Source organism: Pleurodeles waltl, chromosome 11 (assembly GCF_031143425.1).
Source record: "Pleurodeles waltl isolate 20211129_DDA chromosome 11, aPleWal1.hap1.20221129, whole genome shotgun sequence".
Classification (NCBI taxonomy): Eukaryota; Metazoa; Chordata; class Amphibia; order Caudata; family Salamandridae; genus Pleurodeles; species Pleurodeles waltl.
In genome coordinates, this window is record NC_090450.1 from 1,005,277,348 (window position 1) to 1,005,289,531 (window position 12,184).

Here is a 12,184-nt window from a genome sequence, read left to right on the forward strand (position 1 = left end):
ATTCATTTGTTTTACTGCTGCATTTAATACAATGCTTCGACTGTGTAGGTAAGGGCCCTTTTCAGCATGGTTACACTCCTCCCTCCCTACAATGTTTGGCCGATATTAATGCTGACTTGACAGAGTATTGGGATTGTGCTAATCAGGCCCCAGCACCAGTGTTCTCTCCCACAAACTACCACTGTACCAACAATTGGCACACCCCTGACACACAGCTAGGTCCCTTGTAAAAAGTACCCATGGTAGCAAGGACTGTGAGGCCAGGGAAGGTCCCAAGGGCTGCAACATGTATAATGCCACCCTAGGGGACCCCTCACTAAGCACATGCACACTCTGCCTTTGGAGCTTGTGTGTGCTGCTGGGGAGAAAAAGACAAAGTCGACATGACACCCCTCTAGCAGGCCTTACAGCCCTAAGGAAGGTTGCACTATACCATAGATGAGGTCACAGTTGCATGAGCAATGAACAAGTTACTTACCGTCGGTATCGCTTTATATGGTAGAGACACAGACTAGCCACAGATTTCTTATCTTAGAATTTCTCCTCCAGGTGTCAGACCGGAACTCGCAATTTTTCCTCAGCACTGCCTCTGCGCGTCGGTAGGAGGTGTTGAGCGACTCCGCAGTGACGGTGTCCCCGGACATGTCGTCAGCGGTGTCCATATATTCCCTCCTTCGACGCGCTGACGTCAGTTTTATTCTGTGAATTCAAGCCGCGGAACAACGCAGAGCCACAGAGAAACTGGCAGTGAAATAGTAAAACAGAGTAATAGTGTATATGCCAACCAGAAAAGAAAAGACACGTCAGATATACAATAATTAGAAAACACCTAAAATCACCGTAAGAGAGACTGAAGAGTACACAGTTTGCAAGCAGGGAGGATGGGTAGGTGGATAAGGAATCTGCGGCTAGTCTGTGTGTCTACCAGATAAGGAGTACCCAGGGTAAGTAACTTGTTAGAGACAACTACCCGCAGATTTCTTATCTTAGCATTAGATACACAAGCAATTTATCCCTCCCACCCCCCCCAGAAGAGGGGTGCGAACAGATCACACCAATCTTGCAAACAACAACCCAATAACACAGAGGAATAATAAGGCTCGAGACAAAGGGCAAGAGAAGAACATAAGTTACTCATATGAAAGAATTACTGGCATATCGACAGGGGAAATGCCAAGCCAGGACTGGTAAGGGAAAGTGACTAAAGGAAACAAGGCAGTGACCCCACCATAAAGGAGTGAAAACTGAGGAAAAAACAGTCAGAGACAGAAGAAGAAAACACATGATAGAAAACGTGTAAAAGAGGCAAAGTAGATAAAGCTTGCTATACAAACAAACTCACAGTCAGAATGTGAGAGTACCCCAGCAAAGGCGATATGTGACCAACACACACAAGCCAAGACAGAACACAGGGTCAGGAAAAGAACTTATGAAAAACCTAAAGAGTACAGGCAGACCAGCAATGGTTGCGTTAGAAGGAGCAGGGAAAGCAGCTCCAGGCTCCAATGGAAAAACCCAGCAAGGTCCTGCACCCAAGTGCTAAGTGTACAGACATACACAAGTCAGGGTATGAGAGAAAGTAAAAGAGAACACAGAAGCAAAACTTGAACGACAAGGGAAAAGTAATTAAAGGTCCTGTGTGAACACAGAGCAAAAAAATTAATATGAAAAAAGAATTGAAGACCATCAAAACAGGCTTGAAAACAAGGAAGGAGCCAGACATGGGAACCGGAGGTACAATAACCAGCCGCACACAATGGAACCCACAGAACTGTCCAGCAGAAAAGCACAGAATATATCGAGAGGCGCATGACCGAAAAGCAAACCACTCATGGCATCCCGAAGGAAGACTAGGTCAGGAAAGGAACATGAAATTTGAGAAATGTTCAGAGTCGGAGTCTGAAAAGACCCACTCCACGAAAGAGCGAGGGTCGAGGACCATATCCAAGAGGACGTGAAAGCATGAAACGACAACCATTAACCGTGGCCAAGAAAGAAAAAAAGATAAGAATTAAACAAGGTGTCAAAACACCATAAGTATAGGGAAAAGACAGAACCCACCCGAAGCCAGAAGGATGGAACATATGGTAAGAAACTAACAGAATCAGTGCTCAGAAACAATGAGCAGGTAACAAAAGATACCTGTGAAGGAAATAATCCCCACAAGGATGCACAGAAGGGGTCCAAATAACCTGTCTGCAACAGAGCCACAAAAAATAGTGTAAGGAAGACAGACAACAGGAAGGAAAAGGTAGCAGCTTCCCAAACCGTCACAATGAACAAGGAAGGCAAGGAAAAAGGCACCATGCAAACTGTTAAAAGCCTGCACAAGCAATGGCAAAAACAGTACACTACCCCTCTAGTCGAATTGGGGGGAAACGGTTGAATGGGACGCCAGGATGAAAAATCAAAGAACAAAGGACACCGTGGTGTAGTCCAGCAGGAGGAACGGCACACCTCAAGAAGAGGGAGTACAACAAAAAAAACACATCATCATGTGGGAAGGAAGGAACCTGTGAACAGCACGGGGAAGGCACAACTCAGGAAGGATCGTAAAAGAGTGGCCAAGAGGTAAAACGGAAAGAAAGGAAAGTTCCCTACAGTGGAGCATATAATATTAGGACTGTCCGTTTATATATATATATATATTTTTTTTTACATAAACAGTATTACAGTGGCTAGTCAGAGACCCATGGTATGGGGGAGCAGGTGCCATGAAAGGAAAGACGCTAACAATGAGTCAGTGATTAATGGTCATGGAAGAAATGTGAACAACGAAGGGTACAGTAGAAGCAATCAAGAACACCCTGAAAGACAGGGAGAGGAATCTGCAACAAGCACCAATATAAGCCTGTACCAGAGGAATCTAGGACAATGTAGAATCCATCAAAAAATCGGAAAAGCCTTCCCAAAAGATGTAAGAAGAGGAAGCAACACCACAGGTGAAGACCCTACAAAAAGTAGGCAAGAAATGGCTCCCATACAAGTACAACATATTCCCACATGGGAACAAAACGAGGTCAATGCGTAAAGTACCCTACTACCAAAAGCTCAAAAGAGCAAATGTCTAACCCAATCTCTATATCAACAGAGACGATAGGCAAGCAGCCAAGCGTAAACTAAAGGAGAGACAATGTTGTCAGAACACATAACAAAAAGACAACCACTAACAGTGTAATGAAAAGGCCAAAAGTGGGCGGAGGGATCAGCCAGTAGATATGGCCAAATGATAAAAGGGTACGGGCCTGCTTCAGAAGTAGAGCTTCTACTCAACAGGGCAAGAATCCTCAGAATGAAAACGAAACTGGGGTTTGGAACTCACACAGAATGTAAACTGAAATGTATCGTTACGGTCCCTAGAATCAAATCCCCGTACAGAGGAGCCTACCGCAGGAGAAGCACCAGACTATGCCACAGAACTACAGCTTTACTGAAATGAGAAGCAGCATTAGAAGCATACAGAGCACCACCAAAGGAGGTGCAACAATATCCAACGTGGATAGAAAATAGACCGAAAAGAATATGAGGAGACACTGAATTGATTCAGAAGACACAGGGCCACACAAAATGCAATAATTAGTAACACAAACAGAAACAGGTGAGGACGTAACAGGACCCACATCTGAGAGGAACCTGGCAGTGCAAATATAGTTGCAAAGGATCAGCGTAGGGGCATTAGAAGAGGACAGTCACCAACATGGTAATCACAAAAAAGGCACAAGGCTGAATCTACATGTGCCCCAAAGAGAGACTTGCCATCAAATGGCATATCAAAAAGAGCATCGCACACCGGAGATTAAATATTCGAAGCCGACAACCAAGCCCTACGATGAACAGTAACAGAGGTAGGAATGACCTGACCAATGGAATCAGTAGAATCCATACCTCAGCGGACTGCAAGTCGAGCAGCCTCTTGACCATCTCCAATCAAAGCAGTCATGCCAGTGCGAACATCCTCAGAGAGCGATCGCAACAAACATTCCACAGAGTCCCAGAGAGTACGGGAAAAACAGGCCAACACACAGGAAGTGTTGGTGAACAAACAGCGGCATTAGAAGAGGCAAAAATATGCCTGCCGACAGCATCCAGCTGACTAGAATCCCTGTGCGGCGGAGTCAGAAGAATCTGCTCTAAAGTCGGGACGCCCAAAGCAGTTTGGACAACAAACCCCAGAGGGGAAGGGTGCTGGCGAAGGAACAAGTGATCTTCCTGTGCCAACCGATGCCTGTGTGAAGTAGAATGGACCACCAAAGGACCAGAGACAGGCTGATTCCAGACACCCAGAAGAATGGCGTACAGAACCTCGCAAAAAGGTAGAACGGGTTCTGTGTTGAAATGATCCAGAGTAAAAGTCAACAGTGGATCACTGGATAATTGCACCAACGGAAAGTGCAAGATTAAAATTTCAGCCACCTGCCTCAAGACATCTGCAAAGGCAGAGTTGGCTTCCGTCGCCAATCCAGGAGACAAAGGTAGGCAAGACATGGCGAAGAGTCTAAGTCACTAGCCGTGGCTAAATCAAGCATCCAATCAGAGGATGAACCCAGAAGAGGCTCGGTAAAGGGTGCAGGAAGCGGAGTAGGAGGCACAGACAGTAGATCCAGCACAGGAACCAAATCACACGGCGCCGCTCCCAACTTCGAGAGGGGAAAGCTTCATCAGAAGCAGCGGCGTCCGACTCCGGGGAAATCAGTATAGGGGTATCAAGTGGAGTTATCTGACCAAACACCACCGTGAGGGGCGACAAGACAAGATTAGATGGAGGAGACAGGGGTCGTAAAAGGCTGTGCACCTGCACCGATCTCACTCCGGAGTTAAGAGTCGAGAGAGTGAAAGCGCATCGAGGTAGAAACCGCTGGCAAAGACCCCATCACAGCACTCACCACCGCCATAAGGCCCGAAGGCACTCCAGAGGGAGGGGAAGAACCAAAGACGGAATGCAAAGACGCATAGTGGCCTCGCATTTGGTCCAGTCACCCTGGCGCCGGGATTTGGTGGAAGAGAAGGGGTCGTCTCGCTAGACTCCGCAGGAGAAGTACGCAGAGGCGGTGACGCCTAAAGGCATGATGGTGTATGGGAAGACTTACCTGGATATGCCAACGGGATACTGGAAGTCGATGGAAGCATGTAAGAACAACTTCTGGAGTGTTCCCAGGATCCGGAAGAAGACGACTCCGAATTCAGCAAGAAGAGGACTTGTCAACTTTTGCTGCGAGGAGCTTCACGCAACGCTCCCTCAAAGACTTCGGCTTCAGGCGATGGCAGTCGTCGGCATTGCGATGAGACCAGAGACACCATAAACAAATCGAATGTGGATCCTTGACCGACATCTGCCGGGAACAGGATTCACAGGGCTTAAACCCAAAAGGCATATACACTAATATTTGGAATAACCTACAAAAATACCCGAAGATCCGGTAGAAAAAAAGGCCAAAAGGCCGAGATCCGCGTTGCCGCGGAAAAGAAGAAACTGAAGTCAGCGCATCGGAGGAGTGAATATATGGCCCCTGCTGACGTCATGTCTGGGGAAGGCATCGCTGTGGAGTCGCTCGATGCCCTCTACCGACACGCAGAGGAAAAATTTACGGATCCAGTCTGATGCCTGGGGGAGAATTCTGCAGCTAGTTGTTTCTATCAGATATGCCCCTATAGTGTCAAAGTCCACATTGGAAGTACAGAGTGGCCATATTGAGCATATGGGCTGGGAGTTTGGCATTATGAACTGCACAGCCCCATAATGGCTTCACTTGAGTTTGAGAAGTTTGGTATCAAACTTCTCAGCACAATAAACCCACACTGATGTCTGTGTTGGATTTATTGAAAATTGCACCAAGAGGGCATCTTAGAGATGCCCCCTGTATTATAGCTAAACTTTTAATGCAGGACTGACCAGTCTGTGCCAGTGCGCCACTTCCAGATGAGTTTGACAACATGGGCTGAGAGCCTTTGTGATCTGCGGCCAGAAACAAAGACTGCCCTGGGTGGAGGTGCTTCACACCTCCCCCTGCAGGAACTGTAACACTTGTTGTGAGCCTCGAAGGTTCAGGCTACTTGTTACGGTGCCCCAGGGCACTCCACCTAGTGGAGATGCCTGCCCCCCAGAACAAACCCCACTTTTAGCGGTAAGTCCAGCAGGAAAATTAGGGTAAGCAAGAAGGAGTGAGTACTTCAACTGAGACCACCCATAAGGTGTCCAGAGCTGAAGTGACCCCCTCCCTGTAAAATCCTCCATCTTGGCTTGGAGGACATGGACTAATAGGGTTAGGTCTGTGTCCTCTCCCCAAAGGGAGTGGACACTGAAAGGGTGTAGTCACTCTCAGGGACAGTAGCCATTGGCTACTGTCCTCTGACCCCTGTAACACAGCTAAATCCAGGATTTAAAGGTTCCCCTGAACCTAGCTCGCCAGATTCCTGGTGACCTCAAAAAGAAGTCAAGAAGAAAGGAGGACTGCTAAGTTGACCCCCAGCAGAGGACAATGAAGACACCAAATGACTTGGCCCCAGCCAGAGATGCTGGTCAGGAGCTTCTGAAGCCCTGCTACAAAAAGACCACGCATCCTGCAGGACCAGCGATCTCTTAAAAGCCTTATGAGGACTGCCTGTACCCCATAGGACCAAGATCCCCACGGACCACAGCCCTGTCCAGAAAAACACCAGTAAAAGGACTCCAGAACTTCCCCGGATCCACGAGTCCTGCCCACTCTGCACCCAATGTCCACGGCTCGTGCCCAGTTGGCCACGCCAACTAGAGCTTGTTCCCAACTGATTCTGGCCTAGTGCCCACCTTGGGTTGACCCCTCCTGTCCAACAGGACAACACCTGCAGCTTAAATCCGAAGAACCCCCCTGACCGCGAGGAAACCGGACAAAGATACCCAATGCCCACAGGTACCTCTGCACCCGCAGCACCCTGGCCTTGGGGAATCCGACTACCAGCCCATCAATATCCAGCAGGCGGCCCTCCTTGTCCAGCCTTTGGTTTTCAAGAACTGACCCCTTTGGACTTGCAGCATCTTTGTGACCCCCAAGGTCCCCTTATGGGAAGCATTGGGAGCTTAACGCTGTTTGCGCACCCTGCCGCATTTATGCAGCTGAGGGGGTGTGTTTGGAGCTGACCTGAACCCCCCCCCCCCCCCCATTGCTCCTCTAAATTCCCTATGGTCTACTCTGGGAAGACACTGGTACTTACTCCGAGTGGCCTCGTCTCCATAGGAGCCCATGTTAAATCTACCTCAACTTTGACCTCTGTACCCCACCGGCCCTGTGTTGCTGGTGGTGGGTGTTTGGGGATAACTTGAACCCCAAACTGTCGACATCCTAACCTCCAGAAGGTGGAACTGTGAGCCTTGTACTTACCTTCAAACTGTGCTAACTTTTATTCCCCCCCAAGAACTGTTTCTGAAAATTGTCTCAACTTTTAAAATAGATTATGGCTATTTATCCGAAAACCGTTTAACTTGCCAAATTGAAACAAAGGGGTATTGATACCTATGTTGGATACTTACTTGCACATGTTCTTACCTGCTACGTGAATCTTGTGTTTCTAGGAATAAAGTAACAAAACATTTTTGCTATATAAAACCAATTGGCTTGGAGTTAGTCATCGAGTGTGTGCCTAATTTATTGCCTGTGTGTGTAGAACAAGTGTCTTGCACTACTCTCTGATAAGCCTATCTGCTCAACGACACTACCAAAAAAGAAAACATTATTATCTACTTTAGCCTGTGGGGAACCCGTGGACTCTCTGCACACTGTATCTCATTTTGATATAGTATATACGGAGCCAGTGTCCTACACTGGTGGATCAGTGGTGGAGTCTACAACTTTACATTTGCTGGATTAATCATCCAGTACCTGATCAAATGACTAAAGTCCAAAATTGCCTTTAGTAATGCATTTTTAAATTTGGCAGATTTTTCTAAAAAATGTTAAGACCTTCTAGTGCCTTGGTTAATCCCCATTAGCATCTCTTTTTTAGATATAAAAGTTGTTAGAAGTTAGGGGTTAGTAATTAGAAGTAGTTTTTAGTTCCTAATAAAAAAAAAAACAACTTGAGTAACATAAGGAGCAGCACAGAGGACATGGCTGTGGAGCTCGACCTCATCCCTTACCTCCATCTAGGGATGGGAGATTTAAGGTCCCTCCTCAGACTGAAAAAGATTCAAACAGGCTCAAGCTCCCAGAGCTCTTGGCAGAGTATTAAAAGAACCACCCTGCTGACGAGGAAGGCCTCCCTTCAGATAGGGAAGATGTTCGAGATGAGGAGGATGAACTTCCACTTCTCACATAACTAGGGAGAACAGGGCCCAATGGCCCCTATCTCCAAGGATAGTGATCACAGGACCAGGATCTTCCACAGGGGACTCCAGTTCCCCTGGAAACATTCAGGGCAACCTCAATGAAGAGGACCTCCTTTTAGCAAGGTTGGCCAAAAGATTAGCTTTGGAGCAACAGCTCCTAGCTACAGAGAGGAACAGAGCAGAAATGGGCTTAGCACCTATTAAGGGTGGCAGTAATTTAAATAGGGCCTGAGAGCATTCTGACATCCTAAAAATCCCTAAAGGGATTGTCTCTAAATATGAAGAAGGCGATGACATCACCAAATGGTTCACAGCTTTTGAGAGAGCTTGAAACAAGAAAACTAAACAAATCACGCTGGGGAGCTCTAGTTTGGGAACTGTTTACTGTTAAGCGTAGGCGATAGACTATTCACACTCACTGGTTCAGATGCTGAATCCTATGACCACATGAAGGTAACCCTTACTGAGGGCTTTGGATTCACCACTGAGGAGTATAGAATTAGGATCAGGGGGGAGCTCACAAAACCTCAAGCCAGCCCGGGTTGATTTTGTAGATTGCTCAGTGAAAACACTAGATGGTTGGATAACTGGCAGTGGAGTGCATGACTATGATGGGCTTTATAATTTATTTATGAAAGAACATTGTAGGAAGCTGGCCTTGTGTGTGGTGAATACCTAGGGTATTATGACCTTATACCAGGTCATAATACCCTAGGTCCAGGTATTCCCTTATTAGTGAAGTGTAGGCAGTGGCTAGGAAGCCAGGGCTCTCTAGAGGTAGCAGTGGTTTAGCAGCCAAGCCTTACCTAGGAGACATGCAACGCTCATGCAATACCACTGTAGTCACACAACATTTACACACATGAAAGAAAACAGTGTTATAAAAATAAAAAATCGTTATAGCAGTAACACAGTACCAAACATACTAGATAGGAAATACCCCAATAAAAGGTAAGTAAACACACTAAATGAACAACTTACTTACCTTCGGTAACGATTTATCTGGTAGACACATCCTAGTTGCAGACTAATTACCTTAGAATTTCCCTAGGCGTCAGACTGTGTAGGAAAGTGCCCTTTTTCTTGGCATGGTTACCATCATTTTCTACATGTTGTCTGTGTGTTTTGACTGTGTTCGCTAGGATCCTGCTAACCAGGACCCCAGTGATTATTCTCTCTCCTCTACATTCGATTGCTACTAATCCTTTCTCCCCAAAATTGGCATACTGGTGCCCCCATGTAAGTCCCTAGTATATAGTACTTAGGTACCCAGGGCATTGGAGCTCCAAAGGATCCCTATGGGCTGCATCAGTTGTTCTGCCACACAAAGGGAGCCCATGCAAAGTGTTCTGCAGGCCTGCCATTGAAGTCTGCGTGAACCAGGTGCACGCACCCGGTTTACAGGTCACTAAGTCACCCCCTATGGTAGGCCCTCTCAGCCCAGAGTGCAGGGTGCAGGTACCTGTGTGAGAGGGCACCACTGTACAAGCAGAAGTGCCCCCACAAACTCCAGCTCCATTTTACTGGACTTCTAGAGTGCGGGGACTCCATTTTATATATGTACTAGACATAGGTCACTACCTATGTCCAGCTACACAATGATACCTCCGAACAGGGACATGTTTGGTATCAAACATGTCGGAATCCTACCCCAATACTGTTGCAAGTATTGGAAGTATGATTCCAAGCACTCTGGGGGCTCCTTAGAGGACCCCCAGAATTGCTACCACCAGTCTTAAAAGGTGTCTTGGGCACCCCAGCTCCTGCCACCCCTCAGACAGGTTTCTACCCTACTGCTGCTTGATCTGATCAAGCCCATGAAGGCAGAACAAAGGACTTCCTTTGGGAGAGGAGGTAACACCCTCTCCCTTTGTAAATAGGTGTGACTGGCGTGGGAGGGGTAGCCTCCCCAAACCACTGGTTTTGCTTTGAAGGGCACATATGGTTCCCTCCGTGCAATAACCAGTCCACACTGGTTCAGGGACCCCTAGTCCCTGCTCTGGAGCAAAACTGGACAATGGAAAGGGGAGTGACCACTCTCCTGCCATCACCACCCTAGGGGTGGTGCCCAGAGCTCCTCCAGAGGGTACCTGGGTTTGCCATATTGGATTCAAGGTTGGTGGGGAACTCTGGGAGCATCTGAGTAGCCAGTGCCAGCAGGTGACGTCAGAGCTATCCCCTGATTGGTGCTTACCTGGTTAGGTGACCAATCTGCTTTTCAGGGCTATTTAGAGTCTTTCCTTTGGATGGTTCATGGATTTTACATGAGCGTCTTCCCAATTCTGATACTCGAGCATGGGGTGGCGCTAAAATGTATTGAGTTTCACTCTGTTTTCCTATGTACAGAGTTTGATCTTGTATTCAAATGCTGGATGTGTTATCTGGTGGCTTGCCGTATTGCCACCATTGTCCTGAACCATATATACTTTGCTATTTAATAGTCAATGACCTAGGCAGTATTATCTGGATAACATGTTTTGTTTTTGTTCATTCGTCGTTATTGTTCTGCACTTCTTTTTGACCGTTTGTTTAAAAGGGTGTAGAATACATTTTAACTAGAAGTTATATAATATGCCATATATATATTCATTTTGTCCTTTTTGATCTCTCTCTGTGCTTCATAACCACTGTTACCTCTATGATTCATGTAGAGCGACGTTAGTCCAGTGGCCTGCATTTTCCCAAGGAACCCAGTCCTAAACTGAGGAGGGTAAGGATTTTTTATTGTGAGTTTTGTTAGACCTAGCATGGCAGCACATTAAACACAAAGTGTCACAACACTACTTGGTGCCTATTGCACTTCGACCACTTATACTATAGAGATAAATTATTATTTTTTGTATCTGTTTTTGTATCTTTTCTGTTCACAGGTTCTCACCTATTTAGGCATTGAGCTGTGTAGCTTTTTGGTGTAAGTCACCTTTGCCCTTTTAAAATGTATTTTAGGGCGTGCAAATAGAGCTTAGGAGGTCTGTGTTTTGGTCCTGATGAAGCACCATGTGATCCATCTGGACCCTGGAGGCGCGAAACATGTTATTTTTGGATGAGTAGAGTGGCGGAGCATTACAGGGAGTGCAGAATTATTAGGCAAGTTGTATTTTTGAGGATTAATTTTATTATTGAACAACAACCATGTTCTCAATGAACCCAAAAAACTCATTAATATCAAAGCTGAATATATTTGGAAGTAGTTTTTAGTTTGTTTTTAGTTTTAGCTATGTTAGGGGGATATCTGTGTGTGCAGGTGACTATTACTGTGCATAATTATTAGGCAACTTAACAAAAAAAAATATATACCCATTTCAATTATTTATTATTACCAGTGAAACCAATATAACATCTCAACATTCACAAATATACATTTCTGACATTCAAAAACAAAAAAAAAAAAAATCAGTGACCAATATAGCCACCTGTCTTTGCAAGGACACTCAAAAGCCTGCCATCCATGGATTCTGTCAGTGTTTTGATCTGTTCACCATCAACATTGCGTGCAGCAGCAACCACAGCCTCCCAGACACTGTTCAGAGAGGTGTACTGTTTTCCCTCCTTGTAAATCTCATATTTGATGATGGACCACAGGTTCTCAATGGGGTTCAGATCAGGTGAACAAGGAGGCCATGTCATTAGATTTCCTTCTTTTATACCCTTTCTTGCCAGCCACGCTGTGGAGTACTTGGACGCGTGTGATGGAGCATTGTCCTGCATGAAAATCATGTTTTTCTTGAAGGATGCAGACTTCTTCCTGTACAACTGCTTGAAGAAGGTGTCTTCCAGGAACTGGCAGTAGGACTGGGAGTTGAGCTTGACTCCATCCTCAACCCGAAAAGGCCCCACAAGCTCATCTTTGATGATACCAGCCCAAACCAGTACTCCACCTCCACC

General features: G+C 46.2%; 1 protein-coding gene across 2 annotated transcripts in view; it reads right to left on the reverse strand.

The window, feature by feature from the left end:
• Positions 1-12,184, reverse strand: part of PIWIL1 (piwi like RNA-mediated gene silencing 1) — a 1,338,982-nt gene that overhangs the window by 296,794 nt on the left and 1,030,004 nt on the right. The window lies entirely within an intron of this gene.